Genomic DNA, 23,094 nt, shown 5'->3' with positions numbered 1-23,094 from the left:
TATTTTGTGAGTATGTGTGTCATATTTAGTGTGGATTGATAGAATAATTATTAATGACTAATTATTACACCCTAAAACTGTGTGAAATGTGTTAGAATGTGCGAGTGTAGGACCAGTAAAGATTATGACATTGAGCTACTATTTAGCAATGTGAGTAAGAGTTAGACCAGACAACAAAGGACAAGGAGAACTGTCTACAGACAACTGAGAAACTAAGATAAAGAGGCCTCCCAATTTATGGAGGAGAGAAACTGTTAGGCTATTTAAGGAGTATGAAACATGGTGCAGAATATTGTGAGAACGGCAATAACTGAGGAATGCAGGGAGTAGGCTATGATAAGAAAGTGTGTGTGTGAACTGATGGTCAGGAGAGCAATTATAAAGTGGAAAACTACAGCCTGCCTAAAGAGGGGAGGGATTTATGTATGACGTATGAGTATAAAAGATGGACTCTGAAATTGTGATGGCAGAACTCTCTATGAATAAATCTCTGACTATGCAGACCGGGACTCTGTCCGTTTCTTGATTTTGGGAGACGCACAGAGACACTGAAATTGTTTGTTAAATAATTCTCATAACAGTGGAGCAATAGGAGGCTATATGGCAGGCAACAGTTGGACAGCGCAACAATCCCAACTGGCACACCATGAGGAGAGGGAGGTTGACGGACAGCAATGTTGGAGCAGTGGTTAGGGCCAAGCGTGTTACCCCGTTGCTGCTAAAAAGGGTCCTCAGATCAGTCATTGGATGGGGTGTTGTCTGTAAAGTAGGACACAGATAATGAAGAGGAGGACATCAAGGCATTCTAAATGACTACAGGTATGGATGTGCAGGAGTCAGGGCTTTGGGTCACGGGGTCTGGGATCCTGGGTGCCTCACTGGATGGTCTGGTGGGCATCACAGCAGTGGTGGAGGTCAAGTGTCCCTATGGTGCAAGGGACCTTATCATTGAAGAGCGGTGAAGTCAATGGATTTCTATATCCAGGAGGTGGGACGATCTTATCGCCTCCATGAAGACCATCCTTACTGGCACCAGCTCCACATCACTGGAAGGGACACTTGCTTCTTCATTGCGTGGACCACCAAAACTTCCATCACCATCCCAATTCAGCGTGATGACCTCTGGCAGATTCATATTGCTGGACTAGAGGAGTTTTTCGAGGACCACATGCTCCCAAAGTTGGCACTGCAACAGTGAACATCTGTAAATATCTTATAAATAGTTTTTGCACACAAATCAGTTATCAGTTTTATTCCAATCAGTTTTTTAGGGAGGCACTGGATCAGCGTTCTCGTCACGCCTCCTGTCAGTACCTGTTTTCAGGGAAGCGAATGGTCCAAATATATTCCACATAGTTAATACACACACACTGTCACGGTTAACTAAGCCAGAACCCAGAAGCAGACCAGGACAAGGTACGTCGAGACAACGGTGAGTGTTTATTAATAGATTCCGAGTGAGGCTGAATAATCCAGGGAACAGAGCGGGTGGCGTGGATGGGTTGTTGAGGGTGCAGTGGTTGGTCCGGTACTGGCTCGGCAGCCGCCGACCATCAGGCAGAGGTTGGGTGAAGGTTCCGGGTGAGAGACTGCAGACAGAACAAAACGGAGGTCAGTACACAGCAAGTCAAAAAGGTGCAAAACAACAAAACTAACACTAATGGCTCAGAGACTGATACGCTGACAAACATACTGTTCATGGCTAACGATCCGGCAGGAACTGGATGTTGGGCCAGAGCCTAAGAAGGGTGATGATCAGGACCAGGTGTGCAGATTGCTGATGGGATGCAGGTGCGGAAAACAAGAGCGCTCCCCGGAGCGTTCCCGAACCCTCGGGAAACTGGAGATTACGAACAGGAACACTAGTCACCAGACAGGACCCGACTCAGACAGCCGGGATCGTCACAGTACCCCCCTCCGGCCAGACGCCACCGGGCGGACTCCCGGAGCGCCAGGATGGAGGCGGTAGAAGTCACTGATGAGGTCCGCATCTAGGACCTGTCGCCGCGGAATCCAACTCCTCTCTTCAGGGCCATACCCCTCCCAGTCCACGAGATACTGGAAACCCCGGCCCCGCCGTCTGGAATCCATGATGCGACGCACCGTGTAGGCAGGACCACCTCCGATCATCCGAGGAGGAGGAGGAGGAGGCGGAGGAGGCAACAGAGGACTGAGGAAGACAGGCTTGAGGCAGGAGACATGAAAGGTGGGATGGACTCTGAGCGTCCTCGGTAGTTTGAGTCGAACTGCCACTGGATTGATCACCTTCTCCACCACAAACGGACCAATGAACTTCGGTAACAACTTCCTAGACTCAGTCCGTAACGGAAGATCCCGTGTGGCCAACCAAACCCTATCTCCGATGGTATAGGTGGGAGCGGGGATCCGGCGACGATTCGCCTGGAGCTGATACCGGTCCGAAACTCTAAGGAGTGCCTTTCTGGCCCGATGCCAGGTCCGGTGGCAACGACGAATATGGGCCTGAACAGAAGGCACTGAGAGCTCCTTCTCCTGAGAAGGAAACAGGGGAGGTTGGTAGCCATACAGGCACTGGAAGGGAGACATCCCAGTGGCAGATGTAGGAAGAGTATTGTGGGCATACTCAACCCAAGGCAACTGAGAGACCCAGGAGGTGGGGTTGGAAGAGACCAGACAGCGTAGCGTTGATTCCATCTTCTGGTTGGCTCTCTCCGCCTGACCATTGGATTGGGGGTGAAACCCAGATGTGAGACTGACGGTAGCTCCAATGGCCAAACAGAAGGACTTCCAGACAGCAGAGGTAAACTGAGGGCCACGGTCGGAAACGATATCACTGGGCAAACCGTGGACCCTGAAAACCTCCCTAACCAGGATCTCGGACGTCTCCGAGGCAGAGGGAAGCTTGGCAATTGGCACAAAGTGGGCGAACTTGCTGAATCTGTCCACGATAGTCAGAACGACCGTGTTCCCCTCAGAAGCGGGCAACCCCGTGACGAAGTCCAGGGCCAGATGCGACCATGGTCGCCGGGGAATAGGAAGGGGGTGAAGTAGTCCAGAGCTGGGCCGATTGGTACTCTTATTCTGCGCACACACTGGACAGGCAGCAACAAAACCCCGAGTATCCTCGGCCATGGCAGGCCACCAAAAAGCGTCTGCGAAGAAACGCCATTGTCCGAGCCACGCCAGGGTGACAAGCCATCTTGCTGGCGTGGGACCATTTGAGGACAGCAGGACGAACCGACTCAGGCACAAACAACCGACCGGGTGGACCGTTACCGGGACCGGGCTGAGTCCGAAGGGCCGCCAGCACCTCCTCCTCAATCTTCCACATAACTGCTCCCACGACGCAGTTCCGGGGGAGAATTGTCTCAGTCTTGGACCCACTCTCCTCCGTCTTGGAGAACATCCGGGACAAGGCGTCCGCCTTGCCGTTCTTAGATCCAGGCCGGATCGTTCTGTCACGGTTAACTAAGCCAGAACCCAGAAGCAGACCAGGACAAGGTACGTCGAGACAACGGTGAGTGTTTATTAATAGATTCCGAGTGAGGCTGAATAATCCAGGGAACAGAGCGGGTGGCGTGGATGGGTTGTTGAGGGTGCAGTGGTTGGTCCGGTACTGGCTCGGCAGCCGCCGACCATCAGGCAGAGGTTGGGTGAAGGTTCCGGGTGAGAGACTGCAGACAGAACAAAACGGAGGTCAGTACACAGCAAGTCAAAAAGGTGCAAAACAACAAAACTAACACTAATGGCTCAGAGACTGATACGCTGACAAACATACTGTTCATGGCTAACGATCCGGCAGGAACTGGATGTTGGGCCAGAGCCTAAGAAGGGTGATGATCAGGACCAGGTGTGCAGATTGCTGATGGGATGCAGGTGCGGAAAACAAGAGCGCTCCCCGGAGCGTTCCCGAACCCTCGGGAAACTGGAGATTACGAACAGGAACACTAGTCACCAGACAGGACCCGACTCAGACAGCCGGGATCGTCACACACACACTATGCTCCCAGACTAGGTTATATTACATACAAGTTTTGCTCAAAGCAGCCAACTAAAGTACTGTAGTTAACTTTATCATGGGCACATTGGGAATTTATATCTATGATGTTCAAATTATTTCTTACCCTGTGTCTTACTTGCTGAAGGCCCCAGCCATCCCTGCCTGTACCTGACGTTGTTGAAAAACAAGTGAACAATGAATAAAGATTATACACAAACAATAGGCTCCTAGAATAGGTTATATTACATTCAAGTTTTGCTCAAAGCAGCCACAGTAGTTCATCTCTGCACATTATGTTAGTTTGTCAGCTAACTAGCAAGCCAGTTTAACTGGAATGATTAACTGACAATATTTCATATTAACTGCCAACATCAAATCAAAAGGCTACCTGCTATCCCAGCATCATCCCTCGTGGCTGGAACTTCAATGTTTCCATTAAACTCCAAATAAGTAAGTAGAGTTGGTTAGGACAACCTATGAAAATTATCTGGACTACTAAACGAGAGAGAGAGAGAGAGAGAGAGAGAGAGAGAGAGAGAGAGAGAGAGAGAGAGAGAGAGAGAGAGAGAGAGAGAGAGAGAGAGAGAGAGAGAGAGAGAGAGAGAGAGAGAGAGAGAAGAGAGAGAGAGAGAGAGAGAGAGAGAGAGAGAGAGAGAGAGAGAGAGAGAGAGAGAGAGAGAGAGAGAGAGAGAGAGAGAGAGAGAGAGAGAGAGAGAGAGAGAATATAGACATAATATGACAAATGTCTTTATTATTTTGGAACTTCTGAGTGTAATGTTTACTGTTAATATTTGTTTATTTCACTTTTGTCTACTATCTACTTCACTTGCTCTGGCAATGTTAACATACATTTCCCATGCCAATAAAGCCCTTAAATTAAGTTGAATTGAATTGAATTGAATTGAGAGAGAGAGAGAGAGAGAGAGAGCAACCTTGGGAAAATCAACAGCAACCTTGGGAAAATCCTCTGCATTATCATTAACAGCAGACTAGTTCATTTCCTCAGTGAAACCAATGTACTGAGCAAATGTCAAATTGGATTTTTACCAAATTACCGTACGACAGACCACGTATTCACCCTGCACACCCTAATTGACAAACAAACAAACCAAAACAAAGGCAAAGTGTTCTCATGCTTTGTTGATTTCAAAAAAGCTTTTGACTCAGTTTGGCATGAGGGTCTGCTATACAAATTGATGGAAAGTGGGGTTGGGGGAAAAACATACGACATTATAAAATCCATGTACACAGACAACAAGTGTGCGGTTAAAATTGGCAAAAAACACACACATTTCTTTCCACAGGGCCGTGGGGTGAGACAGGCATGCAGTTTAAGCCCCACCCTCTTCAACATATATATCAACGAATTGGCGAGGGCACTAGAACAGTCTGCAGCACCCGGCCTCACCCTACTAGAATCTGAAGTCAAATGTCTACTGTTTGCTGATGATCTGGTGCTTCTGTCACCAACCAAGGGGGGCCTACAGCAGCACCTAGATCTTCTGCACAGATTCTGTCAGACCTGGGCCCTGACAGTAAATCTCAGTAAGACAAAAATAATGGTGTTCCAAAAAAAGGTCCAGCTGCCAGGACCACAAATACAAATTCCATCTAGACACCGTTGCCCTAGAGCACACAAAAAACTATACATACCTCGGCCTAAACATCAGCGCCACAGGTAACTTCCACAAAGCTGTGAACGATCTGAGAGACAAGGCAAGAAGGGCCTTCTATGCCATCAAAAGGAACATAACATTTGACATACCAATTAGGATCTGGCTAAAAATACTTGAATCAGTTATAGAACCCATTGCCCTTTATGGTTGTGAGGTCTGGGGTCCGCTCACCAACCAAGAATTCACAAAATGGGACAAACACCAAATTGAGACTCTGCATGCAGAATTCTGCAAAAAAATCCTCTGTGTACAACGTAAAACACCAAATAATGCATGCAGAGCAGAATTAGGCCAATACCCGCTAATTATCAAAATCCAGAAAAGAGACGTTAAATTATATAACCACTTAAAAGGAAGCGATTCCCAAACCTTCCATAACAAAGCCATCACCTACAGAGAGATGAACTTGGAGAAGAGTCCCCTAAGTAAGCTGGTCCTGGGGCTCTGTTCACAAACACAAACAGACCCCACAGAGCCCCAGGACAACAGCAACAACACAATTAGACCCAACCAAATCATGAGAAAACAAAAAGAGAATTACTTGACACATTGGAAAGAACAAACAAAAAAACAGAGCAAACTAGAATGCTATTTGGCCCTAAACAGAGAGTACACAGTGGCAGAATACCTGACCACTGTGACTGACCCAAACTTAAGGAAAGCTTTGACTATGTACAGACTCAGTGAGCATAGCCTTGCTATTGAGAAAGGCCGCCGTAGGCAGTCCTGGCTCTCAAGAGAAGACAGGCTATGTGCACACTGCCCACAAAATGAGGTGGAAACTGAGCTGCACTTCCTAACCTCCTGCCAAATGTATGACCATATTAGAGACACATATTTCCCTCAGATTACAGCGATCCACAAAGAATTAGAAAACAAACCCAATTTTGATAAACTCCCTTATCTACTGGGTGAAAAACCACAGTGTGCCATCACAGCTGCAAGATTTGTGACCTGTTGCCACAAGAAAAGTGCAACCAGTGAAGAACAAACACCATTGTAAATACAACCCATATTTATGTTTATTTATTTTCCCATTTGTACTTTAACTATTTGCACATTGTTACAACACTGTATATATACATAATATGACATTTGAAATGTCTTTATTCTTTTGGAACTTCTGAGTGTAATGTTTACTGTTAATATTTATTGTTTATTTCACTTTTGTTTACTATCTACTTCACTTGCTTTGGCAATGTTAACATACGTTTCCCATGCCAATAAAGCCCTTAAATTGAAATTGAATTGAATTGAATTGAATTGAGAGAGAGAGAGAGAGAGAGAGAGAGAGAGAGAGAGAGAGAGAGAGAGAGAGAGAGAGAGAGAGAGAGAGAGAGAGATCACATCACTTCCAGAAGATCTCCTGGCTGAGGGTGGCGTTGATCATGCACTGCTTCTCGTGGGGTGAGCCTGATGTTCTGCATGTCACACCTCATGTCTAAAACATGGGGAAAAGGGGACATAAAGGCAAAAATGTCACTGCTGTGTCAGGCTAGTTTGGCAAATTTTCTATTAGCCATTTCACTGCTGTGTCAGGTTAATTTGGCACATTGTCTACTAGCTCAGTCTGAAAACTACTAACCTCGGGCTAGCTTAATTTCCATCCCTGCTGACATGTCTAATTGACTTCACAGGTCACTTGATTAGTCATGTACAACAGATGCACTAGTGGAACAAAACCGTTTCTGTGTTTTGTATGGGGAATACACTGAGCCCACAAGTCCTTTGGGAGCTAGCTAGCCAGCTTAGCCAGCTAGCTAACTTTAGCTAATGTAGCAAACTAGCCAACCAAGGTGCCTAACTAGCTAGCCCACCAGGCGATATTTAGCTAGCTAGCTAGTTAACATTAGCTCTCTGTTCATGTAGTTAGACATGCTAGCTAACCAACTATCCACGCCATGGTGCCTGACTAACGTTACCTAGCAAGTCTGACTACACGAACGGTGAGTTAACATTAACTAGCTATCTAAATATCCCTTCCCCGGTGGGATAACGCTAGCTTGCTGTAAGGGATCGGGGTTTGGCAGGATCTAGACAGAGTCTGACACTTCCCCGATCTACAGAGAGGGGGAGTCATCAGACTCGATCTGATTCACCTGAGTTCTGAGCACACCTGTCAGTAATTAGTATAGGATTTAAGGTGTGCTCAGAAGCTCAGTCGGCGCGAGGTATTGTTCCATTGTGACTTGCTAAGCGTTTTGTTCCGAGTGAGAGAGAGAGAGTTTGGTGTTTTGATTACCCGTGTATCCGACCAGTGCCTTGTTAGTTGACTCCCCGTATTGCTTAATCCTCTACTTGTCTACCCCAGTGATTACCGTTCTCGGATCCTGTGCCTGTGACCTCGACTACAACTAAGCCCGCTCCTTTGGTACCTCTGCCTGTCTATGCCTGGCCCGGTTTTGACCACAGCCCGCCCGACCACGATTAAGCCTTTCCCTTGTCTGTACTTTAATAAAGCATCGCTATTCTGCGATTGGATCTTACCACTCTGTCCGAGTATTCATTACAGAATACCTCGCCATTACCATGGATCCAGCGGAATTACAGAGGCGATGGGAGATACAGGAGAAACGCATGGAGGAACTCCTACAGCTACTCAACGCTGGTGCAGCGGAAGGCACCACCCCGAGTACGGTCAGTCCTCGTCATGCACCTCCGATTTCTATACCGACAAGGTACGACGGGGAACCTGGCAAATGTCAGGGGTTTCTACTCCAGATGTCCCTGTATACGTCGTATAATCATTCCATGTTTTCCGATGACCGTAGCAGAGTGGATTTCATGATTTCTCTGCTAACGGGAAGAGCACTGGATTGGGCTACTGCGCTTTGGGCAGCTGAGGTCCCCGAGCTGAATGAGGAAATTCAGTTCAAGAGACTGTTTCAAGAGGTGTTCGACCACCCAGTATCTGGGCGTAGTGTGGGAGATCAGCTATGCGAACTTCAGCAGGGCCGTCGCACAGTAGCCGACTACGCTTTAGAGTTCCGTACTATAGCAGCCGGTAGCGGATGGAGCGAGACTGCTTTGCTCACAGTTTTCCGTAGAGGGCTGCGCAAAGACGTACAGACTGAGTTGGCTTGTCGAGGAGATATCACTACGCTACATGAGTTTATCAAAGTTGCCATCTCTATTGATAATCTTATAGTGCAACACCAGGCATCCACAGTTCGGGAGCCCTCGATCACTGGTCCTATGCAAGCGACAGAGCGGAGGAGAGAATCTGAGGAGGAACCTATGCAACTGGGACGGTCACCTCTACAAGGGTCGGTGAGACAACAACGTCGGCAAGACGGACTATGCCTGTATTGTGGTCAGTCGGGTCATTTCGTGCGTCAATGTCCGGTACGACCTAACCGTACCTCAGGATATCGCCTCGGAACTGCCAAACCGGTGAGTGAGACTCCCGTTTTGAACATTACAGCTAAACAAATGTATGTACCTGTTACCTTATCTGTCGGAGAGAAAGTGCGCAGGTTGGAAGGACTTATTGATTCCGGAGCGGCGGCCAGCTTTCTGGATATGGGTCTTGCTGAGGAGTTGGGAGTTCAACTTATTCCTATTCAACCTCCCCTGCGAGTCAACGCGCTAGACGGTGAGCCCATGGGCACTGGGTTCATTACGCACCGTACCGGGGAGATCAAGTTACAAGTGGGCGCCATACACCAGGAGAACATCTTTTTTTTCATCATCTCCGCTCCACGGGAGCCACTAGTTCTCGGCCACCCCTGGCTCGTCCTCCATGATCCGGTCATCTCCTGGAAATCTGGCGATATCACAGCTTGGAGTGAGGTATGTAGGGCAGAGTGCCTCAATTTACCGTGCAAAACGTCTACTGTGGAGGATGCGCAGGGTGCGGTGTCTACTGTGGTCCCTACAGAATACCAGGATTACGCGCAGGTGTTCTCCAAGGAGAGGGCTACCGTGTTACCACCTCATCGGGCCTGGGACTGCGGGATTGATCTACTATCCGGAGCTACACCTCCTCGTGGAAGAATCTACCCGTTGTCACAGCCTGAACGAGAAGCGATGAGTCAGTATGTTGATGAGGCGCTACAGCAAGGGGCCATTCGCCCATCGACGTCTCCCGCCGCATCCAGTTTTTTCTTTGTGAAGAAAAAGGATGGCGGACTGCGTCCTTGTATCGACTATCGAGGGTTGAACGATATAACCATAAAAAATCGTTACCCCCTTCCTTTGATTCCAGCCGCCCTTGAACAGGTGGGACAGGCCTCCATGTACAGTAAACTGGACCTCAGGAGTGCGTACAATCTGGTGCGTATTAGAGAGGGGGATGAATGGAAGACCGCCTTCATCACACATCGAGGACACTACGAATATTGTGTCATGCCCTATGGACTTACCAACGCGCCCTCAGTATTTCAGGCGTTCATGAATGACATTTTCAGAGACATGATTGATCGATTTGTCATAGTATACATTGATGACATCCTCATATATTCTAACTCGCTGAGTGAACATGTGTCCCATGTACGACAGGTTCTGGATCGGCTCCTACAACATTCTCTGCTTGTGAAGGCAGAAAAAAGCGAATTCCACGTCACTACGATTTCCTTCCTTGGGGCCATACTCACTGCCGACGGTGTTAAACTGGATGAATCTAAGGTGCAAGCGGTACAAGACTGGCCTCAACCCAAGACGGTGAAGGAGCTCCAGAGGTTCTTAGGGTTTGCCAATTACTATAGACGGTTCGTGCGTAATTTCAGCACAACCGCAGCGCCTCTGTCGGTGATGACCAGCTACAAGGGTCGCGGTCTGAACTGGACGGAGGGGGCAGTGCGTGCGTTTGAGACGCTGAAGCAACGTTTTACCACCGCTCCTATTCTATGTCAGCCGGACCCTACCTTACCGTTTATCGTGGAAGTGGACGCTCGGAGGTTGGAGTTGGAGCCGTGTTATCCCAACGCCAAGGTGAGCCGCCTAAATCACGACCCTGTGCTTTCTTTTCCCGGAAATTGAATGCTGCCGAGCAGAACTATGACGTGGGTAATCGGGAATTACTGGCGGTGAAGTTAGCCCTGGAGGAGTGGAGACATTGGTTGGAGGGAGCAGAGCATCCGTTCCAGGTGCTCACGGACCACCGCAACCTGGAGTATCTTCACAGCGCCAAACGACTGAACTCCCGACAGGCCAGGTGATCTTTATTCTTCAACCGGTTCCGATTCACCGTGTCTTATATCCCCGGGTCCAAGAATGGTAAGGCGGATGCGCTTTCCCGACGGTTCGAGCGCACGGAAAGACCCGTGGAGCCAGAAACTATTCTCCCCATGAGTTACCGTGCTGGACCGGTGAGGTGGGCTATTGATGACACGATTCAGGAGAGCTTACAAGCGGAACCAGCCCCTCCAGAAACCCCGGAGTCTAAGGTGTTTGTGCCAGCTTCTCTTCGCCCTCAACTGATGGAATGGTGCCACACGTCGCTGGGATCTGGTCATCCTGGAATCACTCGAACTACACGACTCATCAGCCGAAAATACTGGTGGGATTCTCTCGCAGATGACGTCAGAGACTATGTCTTATCCTGTCCAGTATGTGCCCAGTCCAAGGTACCTCGTGCACTACCGGAGGGTAAGCTGATGCCATTGCCAACTCCTCAACGACCATGGTCGCACATTGCTATGGACTTTATTACCGACCTACCTGAATCAGAGGGCCATACTGTAATTCTCGTGGTCATCGATCGTTTCTCCAAGATGTGTCGGTTAGTACCTATGACCCGTTTGCCTAACGCCACTCAGATGGCTGAGACTATGTTTACCCAGGTGTTCCGGCAGTTTGGTGTCCCGGAGGATATTGTTTCCGACCGGGGACCCCAGTTTGTATCCCGGGTATGGAAGGCGTTCTCGCGAACGCTTGGGCATTTCGGTTAGCCTAACCTCCGGATATCATCCCCAGGCCAATGGGCAGACAGAACGGCTCAACCAGGAAATTGGGAAATATCTACGGCAACAATGTTCGCGGCAACCGCAAGAGTGGAGTCGATTCCTTCCTTGGGTAGAGTATGCTCAGAACTCACTCATTCACACCTCCCTACGTTTAACGCCCTTCCAGTGTGTTCTAGGGTATCAGCCTCCCCTGTTTCCGTGGGATACCGCATCAGGGATGGTACCGGCGGTGGACGAGTGGTTCCGTCGGAGTGCGCAGGTCTGGGAGACGGCCCATCAACATCTCAGCCAAGCCTCACAACAACAAAAGACCTACGCCGACCGACGCCGGAGACCTACTCCCATTTATCAACCCGGGCAACGAGTGTGGCTGTCTACCCGAGACCTGCGGTTCCGACGGAGCTGCAAGAAGCTCCAACCCAGGTACATTGGTCCCTTCAAAGTACAGAGGCGTATTAACCCTGTCACCTACCGTCTGTTCCTCCTCGACACTACAGGATAAACCCTACGTTCCACGTCTCCCTGCTGAAACCTGTCCATTATAGCCCGATGTATCCACCAATCGCTCAACAACCTACTACACCACCTTTGGAGGAGGAACAGGACACCATCTATACAGTCCACGAGATACTGGAGTCAAGACGGAGACGAGGGGGCATCGAATATCTCGTGGACTGGGAGGGATATGGACCTGAGGAACGGTCCTGGGTTCCGGCTAAGGATATACTGGATCCCGCTCTCAAGGCCACTTTCCACGCTGAGCACCCAGATCATCCAGGACCCCGACCCAGAGGAAGACCACCCGGTAGAGGTAGAAGGCCGTCAGGAGCCGGCCCTGGGGAGGGGGATACTGTAAGGGATCGGGGTTTGGCAGGATCTAGACAGAGTCTGACACTTCCCCGATCTACTGAGAGGGGGAGTCATCAGACTCGATCTGATTCACCTGAGTTCTGAGCACACCTGTCAGTAATTAGTATAGGATTTAAGGTGTGCTCAGAAGCTCAGTCGGCGCGAGGTATTGTTCCATTGTGACTTGCTAAGCGTTTTGTTCCGAGTGAGAGAGAGAGAGTTTGGTGTTTTGATTACCCGTGTATCCGACCAGTGCCTTGTTAGTTGACTCCCCGTATTGCTTAATCCTCTACTTGTCTACCCCAGTGATTACCGTTCTCGGATCCTGTGCCTGTGACCTCGACTACGACTAAGCCCGCTCCTTTGGTACCTCTGCCTGTCTATGCCTGGCCCGGTTTTGACCACAGCCCGCCCGACCACGATTAAGCCTTTCCCTTGTCTGTACTTTAATAAAGCATCGCTATTCTGCGATTGGATCTTACCACTCTGTCCGAGTATTCATTACACTTGCATGTCAAAACATGAAAAGGTATGACTACACAAACCGTGAGCTAATGTTAACTAGCTGGCTAGCTCACTAAATACTTGTCAATAAAAAGGTCACAACAGTCATTATGCTAGCTTGCGTTATGCTATGTTGATTTTCTTTTTACTTGTAAGGAAGGTAACGTGTGTTGTACACAACTATAGTCGGAGGTTATCTAGCAAATTTTTATAAGCACCTAGCTAACCACAGATCTTTGACCTAACCAAAATAGCTTGTTAGCAGCTAGCAAACAGGGTTTACCTTTTCACAAGGCTCGAGCAATGCCTCTCGATTACAGAGGTCGGAAAACAATAAAATGCACGTGTGCTTATCGGAGTAGTTGTTACAATCCGGTACATAGCACAAAATCATCCTTGCTTCTGATCAACGGAGACACCTAAGGTTAGCTAGTTAGTTACAAAGGTAGGTCATTTGAAAGATGCTAAACAACAATACACACAACAAATACTCAATATCAATTATTCAAACAAGAAACTACAAAAAGGCTATAATATTTACTAGTTATTCTATTTGCATTTACTTGCTAGGTTCCTTGCTATTTGTTGCCAGGAGTTTGTGTGGAGAAATGTGGAGGTTTTTCCCATCCTGCAACAGTGCCTTGAGTGATGATGTCAACGCTTGCGACAGGATGTGTAGTTCTGTATGATAGCCACATCAGTGGCTAATTAGGGGTGGAATTACAGGCAAATATATTGATAAAAGTTACCTTGTCCGAGAGAGATTTACGTGGTTATCAAAACGTCAAGCCAGGATAAGCTTACACGAAACACAGACCTTATATGAAGTCGTTCTAAAATCCCCTATGGAAAATTGAATGGTGGAAAAACAATTGGGACTATTTCCTTGTTTGACCGCTAGGTTTCATGGGTATTATGACTATCTGTCTCTTAGTCTGCCATTGGGGAAGTCATTTCTCTATACCACCATAGGTTTCAGATGTCGTCTTAGAGCTCTTACTGAGGAAAAAAGAGAGGATATTCTGAAAATGAGGTGTTTTGAGAGAAATGGTTTGAGGAGGGAGTGTCCCCTCTAAGAGACAAGTAATATAAACTCACACAGAGCTATGGTGTGGTTGACAAGAACCAGTTTCATAAAGTTTCCATCAGCAATGAAAGACCACTAAATGCATGGCTTCATGGCTGAGAGTGCATATTCAATGAACATTGTTATAAAGGTTATAAAGGTACATTGATATTACATTACTTAGGCATGTCAGTCAATGCTTTCCACAGTGGTTATTCATTTCGAAGTATAGAATTATATAGATGATTTCTATAAGTTGAATTGTACCAACATTGGCTTATTGAGGTTAGGCAACAGCATAACTAGGCTAAGTTACTCACTATACATCACTTTGGATAACCTGCTAAATCACTAAATGAGGAAAACAGACAAATAGGAGCCTTGAACATCAAAAACTATACACCTCTTTACAGTGTAGCAAGACAGATCTGTCTTTTTACAGTATAATGAAATAAGGAAAAACAGCGCTGGACATATTCAACCCTTTAAGTAATAATGAGAGTGAGAAAAGTAGTGCATAAGTGAAAACACTGATCAATTATGGATGATTTGAAAAGCTTTTAAAAGCTTAATGGGAGGGGGGATGGGGGGGGGGAACTAGCTATATAAACAGAACACGAAGAGCACAGTCATTGGACAAACACAGAAAAGTACATTTGACATAAAACCAGATTTAACTGGTGAACGAACCAATAGCGATAGGATCTTGTGTTCATGACTAGTCATCAAAACATCTATGTAGAAGTTATGCATGGGTTATGCATAGGAGAGACATGGCTCTTTTGTGCTAATCAAGGCCACTAATATGTCCTTAAAATATCTAATATTTTTTATGATTTCTTTTAATCTCTTATGATTTTTATGATTTTCTCTTTTGGTATTTGTCAACCTTTGATCTGCACGTCCACTCCGATAACTGTCATTTGACATGTCTCTCTCTCATAATGATGCCGAATACAACTGAAACAACTGAATGAAACCAACTATAGCACAAGCCATTTTGCAACCGGGTTTGTGTGTGTCTGAGTTCGTCCCAACAATGCCTTTGAATGAGGATGCAGCAAATTGTGTCACAGTCATAATTGATCAATGTATTATTAATCTTCCTCAGGGAAACCATTTCCAGCTCACTGATGTGGAAAATAATCTTCTATTCTATGTTTACTGTGATCCCAACGCAATGTAAAACAGAGCACAGTATTGTTTCAATGGAACATTTGGGCATTTCTTTAGAACAATGGACATGGGCTGATGTGTTAAAGGGTTAAACTGTGCCTCCCGGACAGTCAGCATCATGCATGTTTTCACCTCTGAAGTGATTCCACTTGATTTATATGACAAGCCTTTAACCCTGCACGTGCCTGCCCATCACCAGAATACACCCAAGGGCATACAGGACCAAATCTGATTCTCTGCCTTTGACGGGTTCAACTACAATGTGCTCCAACAAATCAAATGTAGTTATGTCCCTGTTTGGGGACAAGGACCAATAACACAAGGTCAAAAGGGTTGTATGGGATATTGCATTTTGTTGTACCGTCTATGTAGACATGATCTAGATCTTTGGTGACCTGCTTATTACATGAGCTACGCCATCCATAACAACATTAGGTAACAGATTCCATCTTTGGAAATTACACAAGAAATGTATAGGCTATTTACCACATCAAATTGCCACTTCAAGACAAAATTGACTAAGCCCTGGTTTATGTGTCCAACAAAAAAACTGGCCTTTTTTAACAGAGGTATGTATTAATTATATTCTGAAGAAATTCATGCAACTCATCATGTTAACCAAAACTGAATGCATGATCTTCCAACGATTTTGATATTTGCATACTGCAGATTGTTGACAAGGTCATTGTCTTTTTGTATATTCTTAGAAGATAGGCCAACAGCATTGCAACCTTATGATCCACTGCACTGTGTGGTCTTATGTTCTGATGTGGACAAGCCATAATGAATAGTTGTCTCCACCTGCAGTGAGCGCTCATCTCCTTTTGACTATTGGTTTGTGTGTGCATGGCGCCATCTCCTGGTTACAAATGGTCTTACAGGGTGATTTCTCATTTGTATTATTACATTTGATTTGGTTAAAACAGTGAAAGATAATAAAGAACCGAGCACGTCCACGAGAATGTTTGTAAAAGCAGGATGACATCACCCAGCAAATAGAACTCTGACATACTGTATCTAATTAAAGACAATTATCCCATGCCCCACAAAGGCCAAATCAAATTACAATAGCTGACTTGTTATAACATAGATCAGAATATGAAGAAAACATGTATCAGGAGAATGAAATTCGGGTGAATTACACCCCGATGTTAACCTCGTACAACCATCCGGAAGTCTTGCGAGTTTACATTCTGCAGCGGTAATCGGTCTGGTAATACGAGGCTACCTGTTTATGATCTTATTTTAACTGTATCTCTATGTTATTGTACTATAGAATAGAATATAACTTTACTGTCCATCAGAGCTAGGATGGAAATGTTGCTTTGGCATCACCTTATAAATGCATCACATTGTGTTGTGTACATGTACTGACACACACACACACTACATGTTAATGTTTGTAAATTGTCAACTATTTTGTCTGTAATGTATTTTTTGTTGTGTGTCGGATCCCAGTAAGACTAGCTGTCACCATTGTCGTCTGCTAATGGGGATCCTAATAAATTAAACATATTAAATAAATAGTACATTAAAAACAGTGAACCTGACACCCTGTGGAATGTGCAGCCAGATCCTGCTAATGATTTGAGGATAAAGTGTATAAAATCATGTCATCATTAGGCCTGCAGAAGGTTCAGGTGGCATCCTATTTTGACAATAAAGCTGCAGGAAGTAGCTTGAGATTGGGACTCAAACCCTAAATGTTGCATCTGTTAGTCCAAACAGCTAAGACAAGCCTAAGATCACCATGCGCAATGCCAAGCGTCAGCTGGTGTGGTGTAAAGCTCGCTGCTATTGGACTCTGGAGCAGTGGAAATGTGTTCTCTGGAGTGATGAATCACGCTTCACCATCTAGCAGTCCGATGGACAAATCTGGGTTTGGCGGATGCCAGGAGAACGCTACATGCCTGAATGCATAGTGCAAACTGTAAAGTTTGGTGGAGGAGGAATAATGGTCTGGGGCTTTCTTTCATGGTTCGGGCTAGGCCCCTTAGCTCTAGTGAACGGAAATGTTAACGCTACAGCATACAATTACATTCTAGATGATTCTGTGCTTCCAACTTTGTGGCAACAGTTTGGGGAAGGCCCTTTCCTTTTTCAGCATGACAATGCCCCCGTGCAAAAAGTGAGGTCCATACAGAAAGGGTTTGTCGAGATCGGTGTGGAAGAACTTGACTGGCCTGCACAGAGCCCTGACCTCAAGCCCATCGAACACCTTTGGGATGAATTGGAATGCCGACTGCGAGCCAGGCCTAATCACCCAACATCAGTGCCCGACCTCACTAATGCTTTTGTGGCTGAATGGAAGCAAGTCCCTGCAGAAATTTTCCAAAATCTAGTGGAAAGCCTTCTCAGAAGAGTGGATGCTGTTATAGCAGCAAAGAGGGGACCAACTCCATATTAAAAACTCAGTCTCCTGAGTGGCGCAGTGGTCTAAGGCACTGCATCGCAGTGCTAACTGTGCCACTAGAGATCTTGGTTCGAATCCAGGCTCTGTCGCAGCCGGCCGCGACCGGGAGACTCATGGGCGGCGCACAATTTGTCCAGGGTAGGGGAGGGAATGGCCGGCGGGGATGTAGCTCAGTTGATAGAGCATGGCGTTTGCAACGCCAGGGTTGTGGGTTCGATTCCCATGGGGGGCCAGTATTTAAAAAAAATATGTATTCACTAACTGTAAGTTGCTCTGGATAAGAGCGTCTGCGTAAATGTAATGCTCATGATTTTGGAATAAGATGTTCGACTAGCAGGTTTCCACATACTTTTGGGCATGTAGTGTAGTAAAGTCATGGCACTTATATAGCTCTCGAGAACCCAAGGCCATACAACCATTGGGCTCTCATTTGAACCATTGATCACAGCGCAGCCAATGTGAAGGCTACAACTGTCCCGACGCTCTGTCTAACTGTTAATAATCATTGTGTGCAATATGGTCTTGGAATCCTCCGAAAATCTATTTTCATATCACCACAAATTCATTTTACGAATACAAAAGACACTTACTGTGCGCTGTTTTAACACATATTCCCACTGAGGTGTTTTGCGTTGCACATTTACCTGAACTATGACACTTCCTGAGCTAATGGAAACTCGGAAGGGAACACAAAAAATATATATTTCTTTGGAGTATTCAAGGGTTCCAAGCTTTTCACATTTCTCTTTCCTTCCCTAGATCCCTTTCCTCATGTTATTTCCTAGCTAATTTCCTTTCCTCATATACTTTCCTAATCCCCTCGTTTCCTTTCCTTCTTCCCTAACCCATTTCCTTATTTCATTTATTTTCTCCCTTCATGGACTGGTCAAATCCAGTAGAGGGCGCACTTGAGCTGAATATTATGATTGGGTACATTTAAAGGGATATACACCTCATAATTAACTGTTTTGAGAAACATTAGACTGTCGATTCTAGGGTTCTTTATTTTTTGATGTGAAATATTGTGCACATTCGGATAAGTATTTTATTATTTCAGCAAGCTTCCTTTTTTTAAGTCATGAGATGATGTGTGACCGACACAGTTCAGTGGTCAGGATAGCCGTCAACCGGATGACGTCAGTGCGAATGTAGCTATTCTTGTCACTGGATGTTGATTTCCTTCAAATATGGTTCTGCTATATCCTTGTTTGTACTGTAAAGCTTGCTGAGAATACAGACGGTTGATATGACAGTCTTTCCCTCTGACACCGGTAAATAGCAACACACAGCCAGCTGTCGTTGATCTGTTGTGGTCTTGTTTTCATTAACTAGCTTAGCCAACCAACTAGCATGTGCGGCCTACAATAACAGTGAGACAGGGGAATCGACTATGCTAGCTACATGCCATAAGTAATGCTAATTTTGCAAACTAACGCGTAAATGTTCCAATGCATTGGCAGCATTGGAGACCTAGGTAACTCGCGCCTGTTGAAGACGTTGGTTCACTTTTCAGCTAGCTAGCTGGACTCTGACCATTTCTGTGCGTTGATGTGTGTGATAGCCAGCGTCCAACGTTAACTAGAGCTAACCATAACTTTTCAAGTAGTAACATTAGCTAGCTAGTAGAACAAAACAGCCATTGTGTGGCTCGTTCAATCTGGGACTGATGTCTCGAAGTTTGTCATGGAGTTGTCAGTCTGGATTGCTTTTCTTTACATAGCAATAATTTGGTTTTTGGCTAGCTAGCCAACAACCTTGAGTCAAAACACCTTCAGCTAGCTAGTTAATCTTTTACTTACAACTCGTTTTTAGGCCGACCTAGCTAGTAGCAAGCTATCTCTAGAAATACATGTGCACTAAGTTATTGCTGTGCATGCCTTCTATGCTTTTCAAGATGACCTTTTACCGCGGTGCACCTGAACAGTGAGTGTCTCCAGTCCACTGGCACTGTTGGGCGCTTGCAAAGTGTCAAGTTGTATTAGTAGGCAGGGCTAATCCGTTCGTGATTCTGGTATATCATCAAAATAAATCAATCGCAGCACGTTTTTGGACTCATACAGCAGTTTTTACCTGGTTAAGTACAATACCGTTGGGAACTAGATGGTAACTTTACAAGTAAAGTTCTGGGGCTTGCTTTAGCTCTTTACAAGTATTTTGGTGGTAATGGAAGAAGTTTAAAAAGTTTTACTTTACTATTTAAAGCAAAGCAGTTACATATAGTAAATGTTAAATTTAGTAGTTTCATTACTCTAATAGACGACTATATCAACCTTATTACTTTGGATTGTGGGGCAGTTAGATCACAAAAATGTCTACACTACAGTAGTTGCGTGTGAACTGAAAGAAGAAAGGACAAAGAGATCTTCTGTCACAACATGGGAATAAAAGGTAGGATTATGTGGACAACACTCTTCATGGTGTGGGTTTCAGATAAAAAAAATTACTTTTGTAAAACGTTCAGTGTAAATTAAATTTTATTTTAGTTGAATGATGATGTAATGATAACGTTTTAGGTTATTTGTGGAGATAAATATGATGGTGCATCTAGTGATGACAGCTCTTTAAAAGTACTTTTGTGGCAGTTGAAGAACTATGGAGAATAGGTTTGTATGTAGACCTACTGATAGCTAGCTGTAGTTCTATCTAATAAATAAACAATTTAGGCTAAAAGGGATCACTAAAAAGTCAATTTTCTGCAGAAAATGTGGTGTGCTTGTTTGAATGGGTTTTAAATAAGTTATAGTAGTGGTGGTGTCTGCAGTAGTAATGGTGGTGACTGGTTATTGTTGAAGAAGTAGGTAGATTAAAAGGTTGGTTGATAGGATAGCCTGAACATGTGAAAGTTGGTTTGGTGTCTCTAGCTTGAACGGTTCAAGAGTTACAATTATTGTTGGAGTGTATTATATGCTAATTTATGCATATTTAAGTAGTTATAATTTATAGTGCATACCAGAGCTAGACCAGAGCTGGTGTGAACCAGCGCTAGCTAGCTACACCCAGGACCAGAGCAGAAGTTGTGGTCAGTTGTGTGGTGGAGCAGGTTGAGAGCTTCAAGTTCCTTGGTGTCCACATCACCAACAAACTAACATGGTCCAAGAACACCAAGATAGTTGTAAAGAGGGCACAACAAAACCTATTCCCCCTAAGGAGACTGAAAAGATTTGGCATGGGTCCTCAGAACCTCAAAAGTTTCTACAGCTGCACCATCGAGAGCATCCTGACTGGTTGCATCACTGCCTGGTATGGCAACTGCTTGGCCTACGACCGCTAGGCACTACAGAGGGTAGTGCGTACGGCCCAGTACATCACTGGGGCCAAGCTTCCTGCCATCCAGGACCTCTATACCAGGCGGTGTCAGAGGAAGGCCCTAAAAATTGTCAAAGACTCCAGCCACCCTAGTCATAGACTGTTCTCTCTGCTACCGCACAGCAAGCGGTACCGGAGCGCCAAGTCTAGGTCCAAGAGGCTGCTAAACAGCTTCTACCCCCAAGCCATAAGACAAGACTCCTGAACATCAAATGCCCCCCCCCCCATATTACCTCAATTACCTCAGCTAACCGGTGCCCCCACACATTCCCTCGGTGCCGGTACCCCCTGTATATAGCCTCGCTATTGTTATTTTTACTGCTGCTCTTTAATTATTTGTTACTTTTTTTTTGGGGGGGGTATTCTTTCTTAAAACTGCATTGTTGGTTAACGGCTTGTAAGTAAGCATTTCACTGTAAGGTCTACACCTGTTGTATTCGGCGCATGTGACAAATAAAAATGGATTTGAGTTAGTTGTGTTGCAGGTTCTTTCGGCTGTACAGTATGGACATGGTCAGTAGTTGTGTGGTTGTGGTCAGTAGTTCTGGTCAGTAGTTGTGGTCATTCGTTTTGTGGTCAGTAGTTGTGTTGTGGTCAGTAGTTGTTTTTTGGGACAGTAGTTTTGTGGTCAGTAGTTATGGTAAGTAGATGTGTGTTTCATTAGTTCTGGTCAGTGGTTGTGGTCAGTAGTTGTGTGGTTGTGATCAGTCACTGTGGCCAGTAAAAGTGGTTAGTAGTTTTGTGGTTGTGGTCAGTAGTTTTGTTAAGTAGGTGTGGTGTTCAGTAGTAGTGGTCAGTCGCTTTGGTCAGTGGTTGTGGTCAGTAGCTGTGGTCAATAGTTGTGATTGTAGTCATTAGTTGTATGGTCAGTAGTTTTGGTAAGTAGCTGTGTGGTGTAGTTGTGGTCAGTAGATGTGGTCAATAGTTTTTTATGGTTGTGGTCAGTAGTTATGTGGTTTAGTAGTTGTGGTCAGTAGTTATGGGCAGTAGTGGTCAGTAATTTTATGGTCAGTGCTTGTTGCTATGAAGAAGTTGTCTCCCTCCGAGGCATGTGTTGCTAGGCAACCACCCTGCAGTTGCCTTTGCAGGCCTGCTCCCTCCAAGACTAAAACCAGTGTGAGAAACATGCTAACAAAAGTTTGTGCTATAAAACTAAATAAATACTGCATGCTGACCAACAAAAACTATTTGCTAGATTCATGATAGTGTTGGACAAAGCAAGTGAACTTCAAAATGTGATGTAGTTTTATTGTAATTTGCAGCTGTTGTTGGCAAGTAATAATAATAATAATATAATATGCCATTTAGCAGACGCTTTTATCCAAAGCGACTTACAGTCATGTGCGCATACATTTTTACGTATGGGTGGTCCCGGGGATCGAACCCACTACCCTGGCGTTACAAGCGCCATGCTCTACCAATTGAGCTACAGAGTAATGAATCTGCTAGCTTCTGACATGACTTACTGCATCTGAAAGCAGTTGATGGGTTACTAAAACAGCTCTACCTCTTGATTGCTAGAAGCTATTCCTGTTCTGCTTTCTGATTTGAAAAGTAGAGGAAGATTCCATACAGCAAGTTTTTGTCTGACTTGTTGGGGTAGTGGTCAAAATGGCAGTTGTTTGGGAAAATGGTCATGTTTACTAAAACAGCTGTATCGTTAGATCCGTAGCAGATATTTTTGTTCCGACCTACAGTTTTGAGAAGCAGAGAAGTAGATAAAGATGTTGTAGCCTCTAACTTTTTATCTAACTTGTTGGGAAGGTGGTCAAATGTTCAGTTGTTTATAAAAAGTTATTGAAAATGTTTTTGATGCAGTTACTAAAACACCTGTAACGTTATATCGGTACCAGATAATAAGAGGTCGTTAACAATAAAACGTCACAATAGCGTTAGATTTGGCTGGTGGGGGGCAAGGAGACCCCCAGCTCCGCTAAAACCATTGACAACTACACTACATGGCCAGAAGTATGTGGACACCTGCTCTTCGAACATCTCATTCTAAAATCATGGGCATTAATATGGAGTTGGTCCCCCCTTTGCTGCTATAACAGCCTCCACTCTTCTGGGAAGGCTTTCCACTAGATCTTGGAACATTGCTGCGGGGACTTGCTTCCATTCAGCCACGAGCATTAGTGAGGTCGGGAACTGATGTTGGGCGATTAGGCCTGACTCGCAGTCTGCGTTCCAATTCATCCTAAAGGTGTTCGATGGGGTTG

At 45.5% G+C, this 23,094-nt stretch overlaps 1 protein-coding gene across 8 annotated transcripts in view; it reads left to right on the top strand.

Annotated features, from left to right (window-relative positions):
* The first annotated feature begins 18,662 nt into the window (after nucleotides 1-18,662).
* The window catches only part of LOC121577992 (ral GTPase-activating protein subunit beta-like), a 91,195-nt gene continuing 86,763 nt past the window's right edge, over nucleotides 18,663-23,094 (top strand). For 7 of the 8 annotated variants that reach the window (XM_045223657.1, XM_045223656.1, XM_045223655.1 and 4 more), the window contains exon 1: nucleotides 18,850-19,957. The gene's annotated coding sequence lies outside the window, so the exon portion shown is untranslated. The other variant, XM_045223649.1, reaches the window with a different exon arrangement.

Source organism: Coregonus clupeaformis, chromosome 12, assembly GCF_020615455.1.
Source record: "Coregonus clupeaformis isolate EN_2021a chromosome 12, ASM2061545v1, whole genome shotgun sequence".
Classification (NCBI taxonomy): Eukaryota; Metazoa; Chordata; class Actinopteri; order Salmoniformes; family Salmonidae; genus Coregonus; species Coregonus clupeaformis.
Note: the sequence above shows the minus strand (reverse complement) of the source record. Positions and strands in the feature narration are given on the sequence as shown.